At 46.0% G+C, this 15,898-nt stretch overlaps 1 long non-coding RNA gene across 1 annotated transcript; it reads left to right on the top strand.

Moving 5' to 3' along the window:
- The first annotated feature begins 2,720 nt into the window (after positions 1–2,720).
- LOC118619113 lies at positions 2,721–14,969 on the top strand. Its single transcript, XR_004957139.1, has 4 exons — positions 2,721–2,989; positions 11,129–11,157; positions 13,762–13,947; positions 14,538–14,969. It is a non-coding gene; the product is annotated as an uncharacterized LOC118619113 (long non-coding RNA).
- Positions 14,970–15,898: the final 929 nt, after the last annotated feature.

Below are 15,898 nucleotides of genomic sequence, written 5' to 3'. Positions count from 1 at the left end.
AGTGGTGAGAGATGATGGTAGGAGATGGTGTGCCATGGGCTACAACCAGGACCTCCACATTCTAGCAACAGCTTCCAAGCTACAGAGGGAACAAACTCAGGTACAGAAGTTGGACTTTTGAACTTTGTTGTCAATGGTTCTAATTGAATGTTTGGAGAACCAGACACCAGGGAAGTATGGTGGATGCTCATGGTTTCCTACCCAACAAGCATTCCCTTTGTCCTTCTTCTTGGCTGAAGAGCCCACCACCCACTGCAGAGGTGAAGTGCCATTTCTCAGTTGCCCAGCTTCCCTTGCAGCTAGGGAATGAGCATATGACCTGACCCTCTCCTATGCAACCTAAGGAGAAGCCCACTGAGGGGCTCCTGGGTAAGATTTTCCTCCCTAGTAATGCATTCTTCTTCACTTGATGTAGGTTATGATTAAGACAGTGGATAAAATTAGTCTTGAATCGGGCTGCGTGGGGGTTAGCAGGTGAATATAGTTTTGCTTTTTGGACTTTGTCCATCTGCCAGCCATCAACAAGCACACTTTTGTTCAATTCCCCATTTTGCAAGAAGTCAGGCTTCGGGCTTCTCCTGTGCCTGGACAACAACAAACATTCTAAAAACCTGCACAGGTGCACCCAGGGGTTTCCGGAGGGCAGGAGAGCAGCAAAGTGACTCCTCTGTGGAATGAGCAGGACTCACTTTCCCTCCAGAGGATTGAACAAAGAGGAAGTGCAACTTCCAGATTCCTGCTGACAACATGTTCTCCAGGGCCCGTCGGTGAAGGAGTGGGGTCAGGGACTGGCAGGTCCTCCCCTGGGACCCCAGACTCACAGCCTCTCATGTGGTTTCCATGCTCAGTTATTCCCTTCAGGGACCTGGAAACCATCCCCTACCAATAAGCCAAGTGTACCAACTATTAAAAAAAAAAATGACCCCTTCCAGTCTCCCTGCTTGTGGAGCCTTGAGAGCTGCCCCCAGCTGCCTCGGGGATGTTCTGGGGAGCATGGGAGAGGCCCCCCAGGCCTTCCACCTGCCCGCCTGGCTCTCCTCTCAGCTCGCTCGCACCGGCATCCCCGTGGCTCCTCTCCGGCATCCCCATCTCAGATCTCAGACCCTCGCCACTGTCCGCCCTCAAGCACGCGGGAGGCAAGTCAGGGACCTCTCGTGCATTGCCATGTCAGAATCCGGTTTTGTCAAGACCCCAGGTAGTGCATCCGGCTTTCTTTGCTCCTGGCTTGGTATTTAGAGGAGCATTTTATAAGCATGAGAGTAATTTAACTATAAAGGGAACATCAGTGAAAACGGTTCACTCTGCCGTGTGAATCATAAACGTGGTAGGTTAGACATAATTCTCAGCAGACTGATAGCCTCCCTGGCAAGATGCATGTCAGAGAACAAGTGAGTTTGAGTTATTTTATTATGTAACTAACTATTCCTGAACCCATTCTGAGGAATAAAAAGGCAATTATTTGTAAACTAAATGTAACAATTATGAGTACCAAATTACCGGTAATACCCCTCATGCCTCTATTAAGAACCTCAGGGGTGGAGAGTCTTTACGTGGGCTGTCTTCTGGTCTTCCTAGAGACGGAGACCATGAGGGAGGAAGCCATTCCCTGGAGCTGCATTAACGAAAGTCGTGTCAACTCAAGTTCTATCAGTTCACCAGGTGTCTCCCCTCTGCTAGGAAATCCGTTGAGGGCATTTCATAAGAATGTCTGTCTCCCATGAACCTGAAGTTTCCTTCATGCCAAGACTCTCAAACTCAAAAGGGTACAAGAATGATTATAGGCAGTACCCAGGGTCCAGATGAAAGACAGTAAGTCTGAGTGTCTAGCAAACCCCACCGACCCTCAAAGCATCTGAGCGCCCAGCGCTTAGCACTTACATGCTCAGAGGCCTGGGGGAGACCACCACCCACAGTGAAACCATGCCTGTCACTACTTGTCTGCACCCTGAGCACAGCATGACCCTGCTCCCCTTCTCTCTCCGGGACCTGCTCCTCAGAGGCCGCCTCTCCCTGACATTCCCAAGTACCCCCATCAGAATGAACGGCTTCTCCCACCAGACTGCCCCTGAGGGCCACTTCACCTCAAATCAGGAGTTCCTTACTATGGTTTCATTGGCAGAAGAAGAGGGGTCAGAGGTAAAGCTCCCCAGAACTCATTATTCCTTTTAACTTTTTATTACATAAGTAATATATATTTTTGCAGTAAAGAGAAAGAAACAAACAAACAAAAGAAGGGAGGGGGAACAGGAAGGGAGAGACGAAGAAAGAAGACAAAACCTTTAAATACTAATTAAACACAAATAAAAAATACTGCATTTTTACTACCCAGAAATAACAGGTGTCAACATTTTGATAGCCTTCTTTCTAGACATTTTTATACATGTGCATAAATACAGTTGGTATAGACACAGACATAAATAATGCTTCTATGGGAAAAAGAATGAAATAATACCTCCTGCACGCTGCTGTTTTGAGAACTGCTTGTTTCATTGGGCAACATACACTGAGCATCTTTCCATATCGAGAAGTGTCCTGCTAATGTCAGGCAGGCCAGCGATTCAGCCTGACGCCCTTGCCATTTCCTCCATCCAGCAGATACAGGAAAAGAGGCCACCAAAGATAAAGACGAGACGCCCTCCTGAGCTGTATCCTCCTGGGAGTGGCTGGTCTCGAATCACCCCACACGGGCAGCCGGCCAGCCCAGTGTCTGTGCACAAACCCAGCCCTTGCAATGCGGGCTTGAGAGCTTCCATACCCGGGCCTGCCCTAGTCCACTCACTCTGGCCTCAGCGAGGTCTGAACCGTCCGGCAAGCAGGGGACAGTCCCAGAGGCAGAGGGATCTGAGCCTGCCTTCTCCGGGACTGTGCAGAAGAGGTGCCAGGTGTGGAGAGCCCATCTACACAAACAGACCTGAGCCAAGGACTCGAGTTTTGTGGAATGCCGCCCGAAACCTTCAACATCGTGTCCCAGACTTCGGAGTGTTCGATGGTGAGAAGGAATATTTGTGTTTGTTTATTTATGGCTTACTTATCCAATTCCCAGTATCTTACATTTAGGATTTTTTTTTTTTTTTTTACTGTTATTATTTTTTAAATGAATCGCTATGAATGTGTTTGCCAGGTCTTTGTGCATTGTCATAAATATTACCTAAAGATAAATTCTTAAAAGAATTTCTGGAGCAAAGAGGATATGAAATTTTATGGCTTTTAAATTGGCCAAGGTATCAATTTTAGACTTGTAGTTTTTGTTTTTGGGTTTTTTTGGGGGGGAGGGGGTTGTTAATCCTCACCCAAGGATATTTTTCCATTTATTTATTTATTCATTTATTTATTTATTTATTTATTGTTAGATAAGTGGAGGGGAGGGAGTGTGGGAGAGAGAAAAGAACATCAATGTGAGAGAGACACATGGATTGCTTGCCTCCCACACAACCCTAAAAGTGGCTGGGGATCGAACCTGCAACCCAGGTACATGCCCTCGATCAGGAATCAAACCCAAGACCCTTAGTCCTCGGGCCAATGCTCTAACTGCTGAGCCAGACCAGCCAGGGCTAGACTTGTGTTTTAACTGCAGTGAAAGAAGGGTCTGTATCTCATCCTCACGTTCACTACCACGGGACAAAAATAAAAGACAGGGAGGGCCAACCGACCCCATTGCTGTCTTAGTTCCTAGTTCTTTGACTGCTAGTGAGAGTGACTATTTCTGAAAATAGTTGTAGGTTGTATTTATCCCTTCATTTTGGAGTGGTGATTCTTGACTTTTACTCCTAGACCCCTTCACATCCCACCACATAGACACCTGAGGATGATACTAAGGAACCTGGCCCTGGCCGGTTTGGCTCAGCGGTTACAGCGTCGGCCTGCGGTCCAGAGAAACCTGGTTTTCTCTATTTTGGAGGCTTTGCGAGAGTCAGAAGAGAAGTTCTCCGTTCTCACGAGGTCCATCCGCACCCAGCCCAAAGCCCCAGCCTGCTGCCCAAGTTTAACTCAGAGGCACAGAAGCATGGGCCCCGGGCTGATGGAAAGGGGCCTGCTCATTACTCTCCAGCACTAAGACTTCGAGGCCACCCCATTGACAACAAGTCTACTCAAATGTCAAACCCCATCCCAGCCATCTGCTGGCTCCCTCCCCTCCTCTCCATGTTGGAGTTCAGCCTCAACTCCCCCAGTGCCCCCCAAATCATGACATTTCACTCCTTCTGCTCCAATATTCCCAGATACTGGGAGACTGAGACTGGGGGGGGGGGGGGGAGGGAGTGTCATTAGAAACATGGAGATGCCCTGGACTCAGCAGTTAGAGCATCAGCTCATGGACCAAAGAGTCACAGGTTCGATTCCAGCCAAGGACACGTACCTGGGTTGTGGTTCGTCCCTGGCCCCATTTGGAGGCATGCAGGTGGCAGCCAATCGATGTGTCTCTCTCACATTGATGTTTCTCTCTCTCTCTCTGCCTCCCTTCCTTCCTCCCGCTCCATCTGAAAATAAATGGAAAAATATCCTTGGGTAAGGATTAAAAAAAGAAAGAAAGAAAGAAACATGGAGACTAAATAAGAAAAGGTGTGGTCCTTGCCTTCAAGGAATTGTCAGTCAAACACAGGAGGCGACCTATGTTCAGACCATAGACAATAATGACAAATGGCAGCATTTTGTAGGTCCTATAGCAGAGGTAAGCCAGTGTGCCATGGGAGGTCAACAGCAGGTCTGGAAACCCGAGGAGGCTTCCTGGAGGAAGCAGAATTCAAGCTCAGTGGAGATGGAGACAGGCCAGGAGGAAACAACAGCCTGAGTAGCAGCACAGAGGAGGAGAGTGCAGTAAGGAGCCACAGAATCTAGGAAGCAGGAGGACCCGAAGCTCATATTGGGCAGGAGGGCTGAAGCCAGACTCTGGAGGCCCAAATGCCAGGCCAAGGACCAGGGAGTTTTATCATCAGTATCTAAGCAAGAAAAACATAGTCAGGTGCGATCAGCTATAAATTGCCCACAACTGTGTTTATTCAGAGATTAGACAACTAACCAAGGAAGATAAGAAAACTATAAATTGCCTATTGTGCTTGAAATAATAACAGTGATTCTTGCTGTTGATGTGGTGAGACTTGTCCGCATATCAGGCCGCGTAGTAACGGGCGCACACAGGGCTCCACTCATGCCATCTTGACGTGGGGATTTGCTTACCACCCAGAAAACATTCTGTGTTTTCTAGCATCGTAGTTTACTGGTGTGAATCACTCTGTGAGCTGGTCACCTCCAAGATTTCCAAGCAGTAGGAAGGGCAGGTGTCCCTTCTGCATTCAGATCCTTAAATACATCTGAGGAGTTTCTGTCCCCACTTCCACCTGCTGGTTTCAACCCCACAAGTGGGTCAAGCCAAAGCCCCTCCCTTTCCACTGCTCTTGATTTCCAAGGCTCTTCCTCCCTGCCCCGGAGGGATGCTTACTGCCTTCCTGTGTATGGAAAACCACCCTTATATCACTGCCACCCCAGTTCTCTCTTCTGTTGTTCACCCGTGTAAACTCTAAACTCTAGTCCTTCAGGGTTGGCCCCCACAGAACCACCAAACCTACTTCTCTCAAAGAAGCTGGCTCTACATATAAAAATCTTGCAAAAATTAGATCACAGTTGTTATCTCTGAAGTCCACCTCGAGAACTTATCTTGGAAGTCAGGAACAGATGTTGGTCTCTACTCTTCAGCTAGATTCTGCAAAGTCCCCTGTATAGTAAAAATTTTAACTTTGCCCAAAGAGGTCTGGCCTTTGCCATTGGTCCCTGGGGAGGTCAGCTCTAAGTCCCTGGAATGACCCGCCTGATAAGCGTGTTCTTGTTGCCCTGGCAGGTTTTGCTCAGCAGTTAGAGCATTGGCCCACGCACCAAAGGGTTGTGGATTCGATGCCTGGTCAAGGGCACGTACCTGGGTTGTAGGTTCGATCCCCAGTTCCTGTCAGGGCACGTGTGGGAGGCAACCAATCAATGTGTCTCTCTCATATTGATGTTTCTCTCTCTCTCTCCTTCCTCCCTCCCTCCCTTCCACTCTCTTCAAAAATCAATGGAAAATATATTCTCGGGTGAGGAGTAACAAAAACAAAAACAAAACAAAGAATTTCCTTGCTTACCTGGGGCCTTTGGACCACATCAGAAAGTCTATCAATGTTATTTACGGTGGGGCTTTGAGTCATATACTATCAGTTCAACTTCTGAAGGAGTCGAAGCCTGAATCAGCCACATGGGCAGTCAACCTTGGAACCCACTGCAAACTCTGGACCCCAAGGCTCTGATGAGCTTCCCTGGTTGGCAGTACTCCACATGCATTAGCACGCATCCTTGCTGGGAGATACATCATCTCCCAGGGTAACACTGTCCATCACCCTGGGAGAGGACAGCAGAAAGCTCCACACTGGGAACTTTCCCAGGCTCTGCTCCAGGTGTCACTTCCCTGGCTGATCTTCGTCTGTATCTTCTTTCTCCCATACCAGGAGGAGAACGGCGTTTAGTGTGTTCTATGAGCCCTTCAACTGAATTATCAAACCTGAGAATGTCTTGGGAACCCCCTAAACTTGAAACTGGTGTCAGACATGAGGGAAGTCTTGGGAACTGTTTCTCTAACTCTGCACTGGATTCAGTAGATGCCTCAGCCCCCATGGGAAGAGCTACAAAAGTTACCAGCAATACAATTATACTAGATAGCACCTCAAAACATGATCCTGTCACACACACACAAAGCTAACCGTGCACGGCAACACGTGGTAAACGCTGGTGCTAAGCTGCACTTCCGAGTGGTAGTGGACTGAGAAGAGGGCACTGGGGCCGTGAGCAGAAGAGGCAGGGAAGACTTCGTGGAAAAGCTGGGACTTGAGTTGGAATTTCGAGAATGCAGAAAGGTGAGACAGGCAGGGTGAGAAGAGCATCCAGGTAGGAAGGAATGGTTTACATTAGCTTGCTAAATTGGCGCATCATTTAGAAGTCTAGGAAAGAAAGGCTGCAACAGAAAATTAGGGCATTATTAGCCTTGAAATCTTCCTGATGTTATTTATCTCCCTGAACTCCCTCATTAGCCAATCACTGTAAAGAACTTTGCAAAACACCAAAAGTCATTTTGCTCATTTCGAACACAGATGCAAGTATCCTATTCTTGATTCCTCTTTAACTGCCCATGTTAAACATATAAATGAAAGAGTTAAGTTAGCCAGGAGAAAAATGATGTCAGTGAAGACTCTGGTGGCCTTCACCCTCACAAGAAATCCTTGATAACTAACAAGGCCTCTGTGCCACCCAACTGCAGGAGGTGCCATTCACATAGAATGAAAGTGAACAGTACCCCCTAGAGTTGTGAGATGCAGCTGCCCTCAAGGGTGGGAAAGGTTTTGAGACTGCAGGTCTGATATGAATTTGCTGCCTCTGATAAGAGGAATTACACTAAAGGCCAAAACATAATTAAGGCTAAAGGACTACCCCAAGTGATAATTACAGCTATTAACAAATGTATCTTTATGGAGATAAAGACACAAATGGCATCAGAGACTTGTTTAGCGGAAGTAATCAGCATAAATGGATCAAAACACTGGAAGCAAGGAGGGGAACAGCTGCCAGGGTCAGCCTGGTCCCCGGAGTTGCCATCAGCCAGGAGCCTCAGCTCTGGGTGGCACAAGAATTCAGAGGCAATAAACCCCAGCTTCTAAATACTGCCACCGAACTTGGTTTGGGCTGCCACCACAGAACACCATAGTTCATACACAACAGAATTTTATTTCTCAAAGTTCTAGAGGCTGGGAAGTCGAAGACCAGGCGTCCAGTGAGGGCCCATCTCGGTTCACAGATGGACACTGAGTCCTCACGGGGCAGCAGGGGCAGGAGAGCTTTCTAGAGTCCCTTTAGTAAGGACACTAATCCCATCCATGAGAGCTCAGCCCTCATGACCTAATCACCTCCCAAAGGCCCCACCTCCGAATGCCATCATATTTTCGTTTTTGTTTTTATTTTATTTTTTTTATTAATTTATTTTTGTTACAGATGTTTCTCCTTTTTTTCCCCATTGACACCCTCCTCCCCCACCCCACCCCACCCCCGACCCCGTCCCCGTCCCCAGCTTTGTTGCTCGTGTCCATCGGTTATGCATACGCATATAAGTTCTGTGGTTTATCTCTTCCCTCCCCCCCAACTCCCTCTTCTGAGGGTTGTCAGTCTGTACCCTACTTCCACGTCTCTGGGTCTATTTTTTGTTTCTCAGACTGTTATGTTTATTATATTCCACAAATAAGTGAGATCATGTGATATTTGTCTTTCTCTGCTTGGCTTGTTTTGCTTAGGATAATACTCTCCAAGTCCCTCCAGGTCATCTCAAAGGATAAATGATCTTTCTTTCTTATAGCTGCATAGTACTCCATTGTGTATATGTACCACGGCTTTTTTATCTATTCATCTACTGATGGACACTTGGGCTGTTTCCAGATCTTAGCTATTATAAATAGTGCTGCTATGAACATGGGGGTACATATATTCTTTCTGATTAGTGTTTCAGGCTTCTTAGGGTATATTCCTAGAAGTAGGATCACTGGGTCAAATGGCGATTCAATTTTTAATTTTTTGAGGTAACACCATATTGTTTTCCATAGTGGCTGTACCAATCTGCATTCCCACCAGTAGTGTACTAGAGTCCCCTTTTCTCCACACCCTCGCCAGCACTTGTTGTTTGACCAATACCATCATATTGAGGATTAGGATTTCAACGTGTGAATTTTGGGGGAACATAAACATTCAGTGCATTGTGCCTCCCCACCTGGATATATAGGCTTTTGGCCATCTGTTTCTTCCAAGACTATAAAAAAGAGTGCTTCCCCTTCTAACAAGTCTAGTGACATTTTTAGGGAATCCACAACCCACCCTAAGAATTTAAACTTTTACCCCAGAAACAGAGAGAGAGATTTATGCAAAATTCCAGACATCCCAAAACCCTACTGAGTCACAGAACCCAACTGTGATCCTGCTACTTTGATGAGAAGCGTCCCTTCCTTATTAACACTCAGCACTTCACCTCTGTCAGAAGCCTTTGAATTTTAACTACCCCTTAGCGCACCAGTGCGATAATTTACTTGAAACAGACTGGTTTGAACTATGTAATGTGCAAATGGTGATTAGTTAGCATAAGAAAAACTCTGTTAAGTGAGAATCTACAATTCAGAGATCGCTACTAAGCCCCTTAAATACTGTTACTTAAATCTACTCCACTGGTTTGTTAAATAGCATGAAGGACATTAGAAATAATTTATTTTAGGGAAGTAAGTGGTATTCAAGGAATATAGTTGCTATAAAAAATTGTCCAGGCTCCTTAAAGACATTAATGCTAACTGAAATAAACCAGACTAAAAAGGACAAATATGGTATGATTCCACCTATATAAGGTTCTTACAGTAGGAAATCCATAGAGACACAAAGTAGAATGATGGCTGCCAGATTTTGGGGGATTGGGGAGAATAATAAATGAGTGCAGAGTTTCAGTTTCAGACGGTGAAAAAGTTCTGCAGCTGGATGGTGGTGATGGTCGCACAACAATGTGAATTTACTTAATGTCACTGAAGTGTGGCATTTAAAAATAGTTAAGGTGGTTAAAATATCATGCTATGTTTCTTTTACCAAAATTTAAAATAAATTATCCAGGCCCTTCCATGCTAAAGTGAATGAAGTATAAGGATCAGAGAAGCCCAGGAGCTAGTAATAGCTTTGGAGAAAACGTAGAGAAATCCTGCCCCCACACTTTAGGGGCTCCAACACAGACCTTGCGTGAGCATCTTAATCCACTGCGGATGCAATGTCTTATGATGACAAGAACAGCCAATCTTGATTCCAAAGTCATCTTGAAGTAGCACTGTCATGAAGTCTCTGAGAGGAGCCCCCCCCCCCCCCCCCCCCAGCTCCCAGGAGCAGATTGCATGACTGGTTTTATGCTGGTGTATCTGGCAGAATATTGTCCAAGATTTGCTTTCACGGTAACACGCCACCACCAGCCAGGTTGTGGAGAACTGTATCCCCTGCAACCACCAGAAGCTGCTGGTCCTTTACCCAAGGAACCTGACAACTGCTGGAAAGGTCACATCTGCCTAAACCACTGCCAAGTCAGAAGAAATTCGGGGCTTGATCTCCAGCCAAGAAAGCAGCGAAACAAACAGTAGGTCAGGCCTCCACCCTGGCCCAGTGAAGCGGATGGCTGCCAGGGTTTACACCGAGAGAGGACTGCTTTGACTGTAAGAAAAGCCACGGGAGCCGGTTTGGTTCAGCGGTTAGAGCGTCAGCCTGCGGTCTGGACAGACCCGAGTTCGGTTCCCCTAAGGGCACATACCTCGGTTGCAGGTTGTCTCCGGCCCTGGTTGGGTGGCAACCACTCGATGTGTCCCTTTCATGTCGATCTCTCTCTCTTTCTCTCTTTCTCTGAACAAAATATCAAAAAATGTCCTCGGGTAAGGATTAAAAAAAAAAAGAAAAAGAAAGAAAAGCCACGGGATGGATAGGTCCCCGTCTTATCGACACTCAGATTCAATGAGAGAAACTGCAGCCACAGGAAAAGGTTTTAGGAACGCCGTAATGTTTTACCAGCTGTTGGGGAATATGAGGAGAAAAACAACAAACAGTATCTGTTTCATTAAGGACTTGACCCAATATTCATCAGGAAACAAATGCATGCTACAATATAAATCAATACATACCTTTGATATGAAGTATCAGACTATCACATAACCAAGTATCAGACTATCACATAACCAAGCTAGCAGCTCATAAAAATTAGAAAATTGCCCTGGCCGGTTTGGCTCAGCGGTTAGAGAGTTGGCCCGCAGACCAGGGTCCCGGGTTCGGTTCCCGCTAAGGGCACGTACCTCAGTTGCAGTTTATCCCCAGCCCTGGTTGGGGTCGTGTGAGTGGCAACCACTCGATGTGCCTCTCTCACATCGATGTTTCTCTCTCTTCCCCCCTCTCTCCCTCCTGCTCTCTCTGAAGATAAATGCAAAAATGTCCTCAGGTGAGGATAAAAAAAAAATCGTTAATTCTCAAAATTCAGGAGTATTATGTCAAAATATTGTATTGTCCCATACCATAGTCCTCACTTAACATCACCGACAAGTTCTTTTTCTTTTTTTTTCACCGACAGGTTCCCGAAAACTCCAAGCAAACTGACAGGTAAGGAAACCCATTTGACCACAAGCTCATTGATACAAACAAGAGCTCAGTTCGCACGGCCTATTTCCGGTCACAAAACCATCACCAAACTTCTAAATAAAGACCCAAAACACTTCTAATAATAAACATTGACATAAATGTGAGTTATCCATACATTTAAGAAAAATTAACAGGAACAAGTCAGATAATGATTTCCCAACCTGCTTGTTCCAGTTCAGGGTCACGGGTGGCCGGAGCCTCTCCGGGCCGCGCAGGGCGAAGGCAGGACCACGCTGGCCAGGCCCCGCCCACGACAGGACCACGCCCACCCACGCCTACGCCCACACGCACAGGCACACCCAGCCTGGACGGCAGCCAGCCACTCCCCGCACGTGCGGGCCTCGGGTGCGGGAGGAAACCCGCAGGCTCGGGACACCTGCACAGACCCGCGAGGACGTGCAAACGCCACCCAGATGGGGCACCAGCTGGAGGCAGCTGTTTTCCCCACCAGCGTTGTACTGAAACCACGCAGAGCCTCCAGCCAGGACCTACTGTGCTCCCCTCTGCGCTTACAGGAGGCACCTCACGGCTTTCCAGCGGCGATTCGAGGGCCAGCATCACTGCCCTCGCACTCTGGGGTCGTGATGAGGTAAAACGAGGGTGACCTGAGCACAGCGCTATGACACCACAGCGACATCCCCTGCAGCCACTAAGTAGCCGGGGGCAGAGGGCATCTGTAGCATGGGGACGCCCAACAAAGGGACGGTCATGGCCCAGGTGGGGCAAAGCTGGACGGCTGAGAGTTCATCCCACTGCTCAGAACGGTGTGCAGCTTAAAACTTCTGAACTGTTTATCTCTGGAATTTTCCACTAACTCCTTTCAGGCTGCAGTTGACCAGAGGTCACTTAAACCGCAGATTAGGGGGACTACTGTATATAAACTCAAGTCCCGATGGTCAGGGTCTTCTTCTGGGAGAGCCGAGCTAAGACAGAAGGGTAGAAGTAAGGGTGGAGAGAACATTCCAGACTGAGGAAAAACTTGTGCAAAGCTCCTGAAGAAGCATGGAGAGTTCAAGAATTGAGAAATGGCTACTGTTGCTGGAGTTTTTAAAAAAACGGGTTAAGCCCTGGCCGGTTTGGCTCAGTGGTTGGAGTGTCAGCCTGCAGACCAGAGAGTCCTGGGTTCGGTTCCCGCTAGGGGCACAAATAAAAAATAAAAATAAAAAAACGAGGTAAAAGTTGAGGGGGAGGGGCCTGGCCAGTTTGGCTCAGCGGTTGGAGTGTCGGCCTGCGGTCCAGAGAGACCTGGGTTCGGTTCCGCTAAGGGTGCCTACCTCAGTTGCAGTTTGTCCCCGGCCCTGGTTGGTCATGCAGGTGACAGCCACTCGATGTGTCCCTTTTACGTCGATGTTTCTCTCTCTCTCTTCCTCCCTTTCTCCCTCCCGCTCTATCTCAAGATGGATGGAAAAATGTCCTCAGGTGAGGATTTAAAAATAAAAAGGAATGCTGGCTCTTGTTTCAGTGTTAACAAGACTGGGGGACCAGTGATCACTGTGGTCCAGGGTGAGGTGATGGGAACTTGGACTGAAGTTACTGACCCGGGTGGGTTTAAGGATTGGATTTGGAGGATATTTAGGAGGCAAAATGGACAGGCCTTGGAGATGAGTTAGGTCTGAACACGAGAAAGGAGGAAATATCAAAGATCACACCTAGGTTCTGGATTTATGTTTGAATAGTTAATGTATTTCTAGCATAAAAGACATTCTAGAAATAAATTATTAAAGATTATCTCTCAAAAGCAAGGTATATATAAGGCATGTTATTTCTTTGGTCCTCTGGACTAACCTGCACAAGCAGGTAGGCCTATTGTTACTGTTTCACACGTTAAGGTCCTGGACAAGACGGCAACTGTCGGGGTAGAAAAGCCTAAGGAACAAAACTTAACAGTAGCTAAAATTGAAACTAAGCACTAAACATCGTCTGATTTTAGTACTAAACTCTAGTGCCCCACCTCCACAAGCTTACATAACTAGAGGGTGGGGGGTCTCACACATGAACTCAGAACGTGAGCAGGAAGCCGTGTGGCAGCTAAGGCCCAGGCTGATCACATGTCCTCTTCCCTGAAGCCAGCCTGATGCCACCCAGAGTTCAGACGCTGTTCAGATGTCTCAGCCCTGTCCCAGAGCATGAGGAAACAGTGAAGAGAAGGAATGGGGATGAAAGCTTAGGAAGGGCAGAAGAGGAAAGGAGAAAGAAGAAATCGGATAAAATCTCCTACTTCACACTTTTATCTGAGGCCTGAGCCGATGAGAGAGTGAAGGGAACATTGAAGCGATGGAGGAGTCGTGGCATTTCATAGATGGAGAGAACTCAGACGTTTGCTAGTCCAGGATCCCACTACCTCAGCACTATCATTATGTGGGGCTGGATAATTCTATGGGGCTGGGGGTGCCTGTCCTGTGCATTGTGGGATGTTTAGTAGAATTCCTGGCCTTTACCCAGTACAGGTAGTGAGGGGCCAGGTGTGACAACCACAATGTCTTCAGACATTGTCAAATATCCACTGAAGGGCAAAACTGCCCTTGCTGAGGACCACGGAACCAATCTAACCTCTCCATTTTACAGAAGAGAAGACTGAGGCCCATGGTGGCAGGAACTTTGCCTAAGGCTGCTTGGAGTCAAGGCAAGAATCTAGATTGCCCCCCAAAAGTCTGATCATTCCAGCAAAAAGGCCATGTTTGCAGACAGAAACTTCTGTTTTGTATAAAGCTAACTAATGAAAAATAATACAAGGAGAATTATGCAATATTGGTAAGACATCAAAAGGTAAAGAGACCCAACCTTGGACGTGAGTGGCTACTAGGCCAGTCTGCCCCCAGAGTTTTTGCATTAAGATCTACCAGCAGGAGTACAAAAAAGTGTTGAAATGAAATATGTGAGTTTTAATTTTATGTATATCATACTCAGAAAAAATTCTAGTTCAGTACATAAGCCAAGGAGTATTATACAGTCTTTAAAAAGAAGGAAATTCTGTCACATGCTACAACATGGATAAACCTTGAAGACATTATGCTAAGTGAAATAAGCCCATCACAAGACAAATGCTACATGATTCCACTTATCTGAAGCTTCTAAAGTAGTCAAACTCATAGAGTCAGAAAGTAGAATGGTAGTTGCAGGGCTGGGCAATGTGGGGAATGGGGCGTTGCTGGGCACTGAGTATGTATCAACCGTGCAAGATGAAAAAGTTCTAGAGATCTGCACCATAGGTAACAATACTGCAGTAACCTTAAAAATGTGTTACTAGGGTAGATTTTATGTTATGTGACTTTACCACAATTTTTTTAAAAAAAGAACACAAGTCAAGGACTGTTTCTATTCTATCTCCTTATTCCCTTCAGAGTGGGCTCCTATCTGGAAAGTTTCCAACATTTGATTGATGACGGCCTGGAACACGAGGGTCCCAGATCCCAGCCCTCGTGTATAAAGCTCAAGTCAACACAAAGTAGCAGAATACAAAATGACTTTTAAGCCCAGTGTTAATTATCACCAAAGAAGCATATTTTCAAATATGAGTGCAAATCTCACTCTTTACCTTAAAAAAAGAAAAGTTTTAAAAACAATGTCACCGAATGTTAATGCCTAGAAATTATGTTTGTCGAATCCTTCTTCTTAGAGATAAGGCCCTAAGATTCCAAGAAGTTGCTATTTTGCCCAAGGTCATCCAGCTAGTTAGTGATAAAGGGTCTCCAGAACCATGTCCAAGCCTCCCTCTACTTCACCAGACTGCATTCCTGCTACTGTGAGGACGGTAAATCTCCCACTTCCATTAATATGAGCTATTGAAACGTTACTGTCATCCCAATGGAGAATGGAAGACCTACGTAAGGAAGCTGGGGAGACATCAAAGAAGAGACATGTGATGAAAAATAAATGAAAACTGCAAAATTAAAAGAAAAAAAAAAGAAAAGAAAGAAAATTCAAAGGACTGGAGAAGAAAACATGCTAGAGAATGAGAATCAGGCCCAAAAAAGACATTCACAAAGATAAGCTTCTAGTTATTCTTGGTGCCCCGGGGAGTTTCTGGACTGCCGCCAAAATTGCTTTTGACCTAAATGGAGAATAAAAAACTATTTTCTTTATCTATTGAGAGTAAAATCAAATTTCTTGTTAGGAAGCATTGGTTTGGATGAGGTGAGATAAAAGTTTAGGGAATAGAAGTATTATTAGCCATCCCTAGCATACCTGGTGGCACTCAAGAAATGTTTATTGTTAAAAAGAATATTTAGATTTTACAAATTCATATTGGGGTAACAGTGTGCATGAAGTTCATTATTTCACTCTTCTAGTTAAACATCCTCGTGTCCCCCACCCCATTCTCTTACATGTACACATTCTCTTTTGGTTCTTTGAGCTTTGAGCTTTTACACACACACACACACACACACACACACACACACACACCCCGATGCTTAGCTTTGCCATCCTCTCAGTCATTCCCTTTCACACAAACAGGAAGCAGGGCTGACCAGGGCTGAGCCCTTCCAAACATCTGCACCATCATTAGTAATATCTATACTTTCAAATACAGTAGGGTTTATCATCATTCATGATAATTATTGTTATTGAAGAACCAGAGAACTTTCATCTCATACTGATATTTTGTTTCATGCCTCACATCAAATCTCTTTTTCCCAACACATCTTTGTTTTTCTTTAGAATGTAAAAGAAAAGACACAATGGAGAGATATTTGGGTACTTC

The sequence above is a fragment of the Molossus molossus genome, unplaced genomic scaffold, assembly GCF_014108415.1.
Source record: "Molossus molossus isolate mMolMol1 unplaced genomic scaffold, mMolMol1.p scaffold_m16_p_6, whole genome shotgun sequence".
Lineage (NCBI taxonomy): Eukaryota > Metazoa > Chordata > Mammalia > Chiroptera > Molossidae > Molossus > Molossus molossus.
This window is presented reverse-complemented; position numbering and strand designations above follow the sequence as displayed.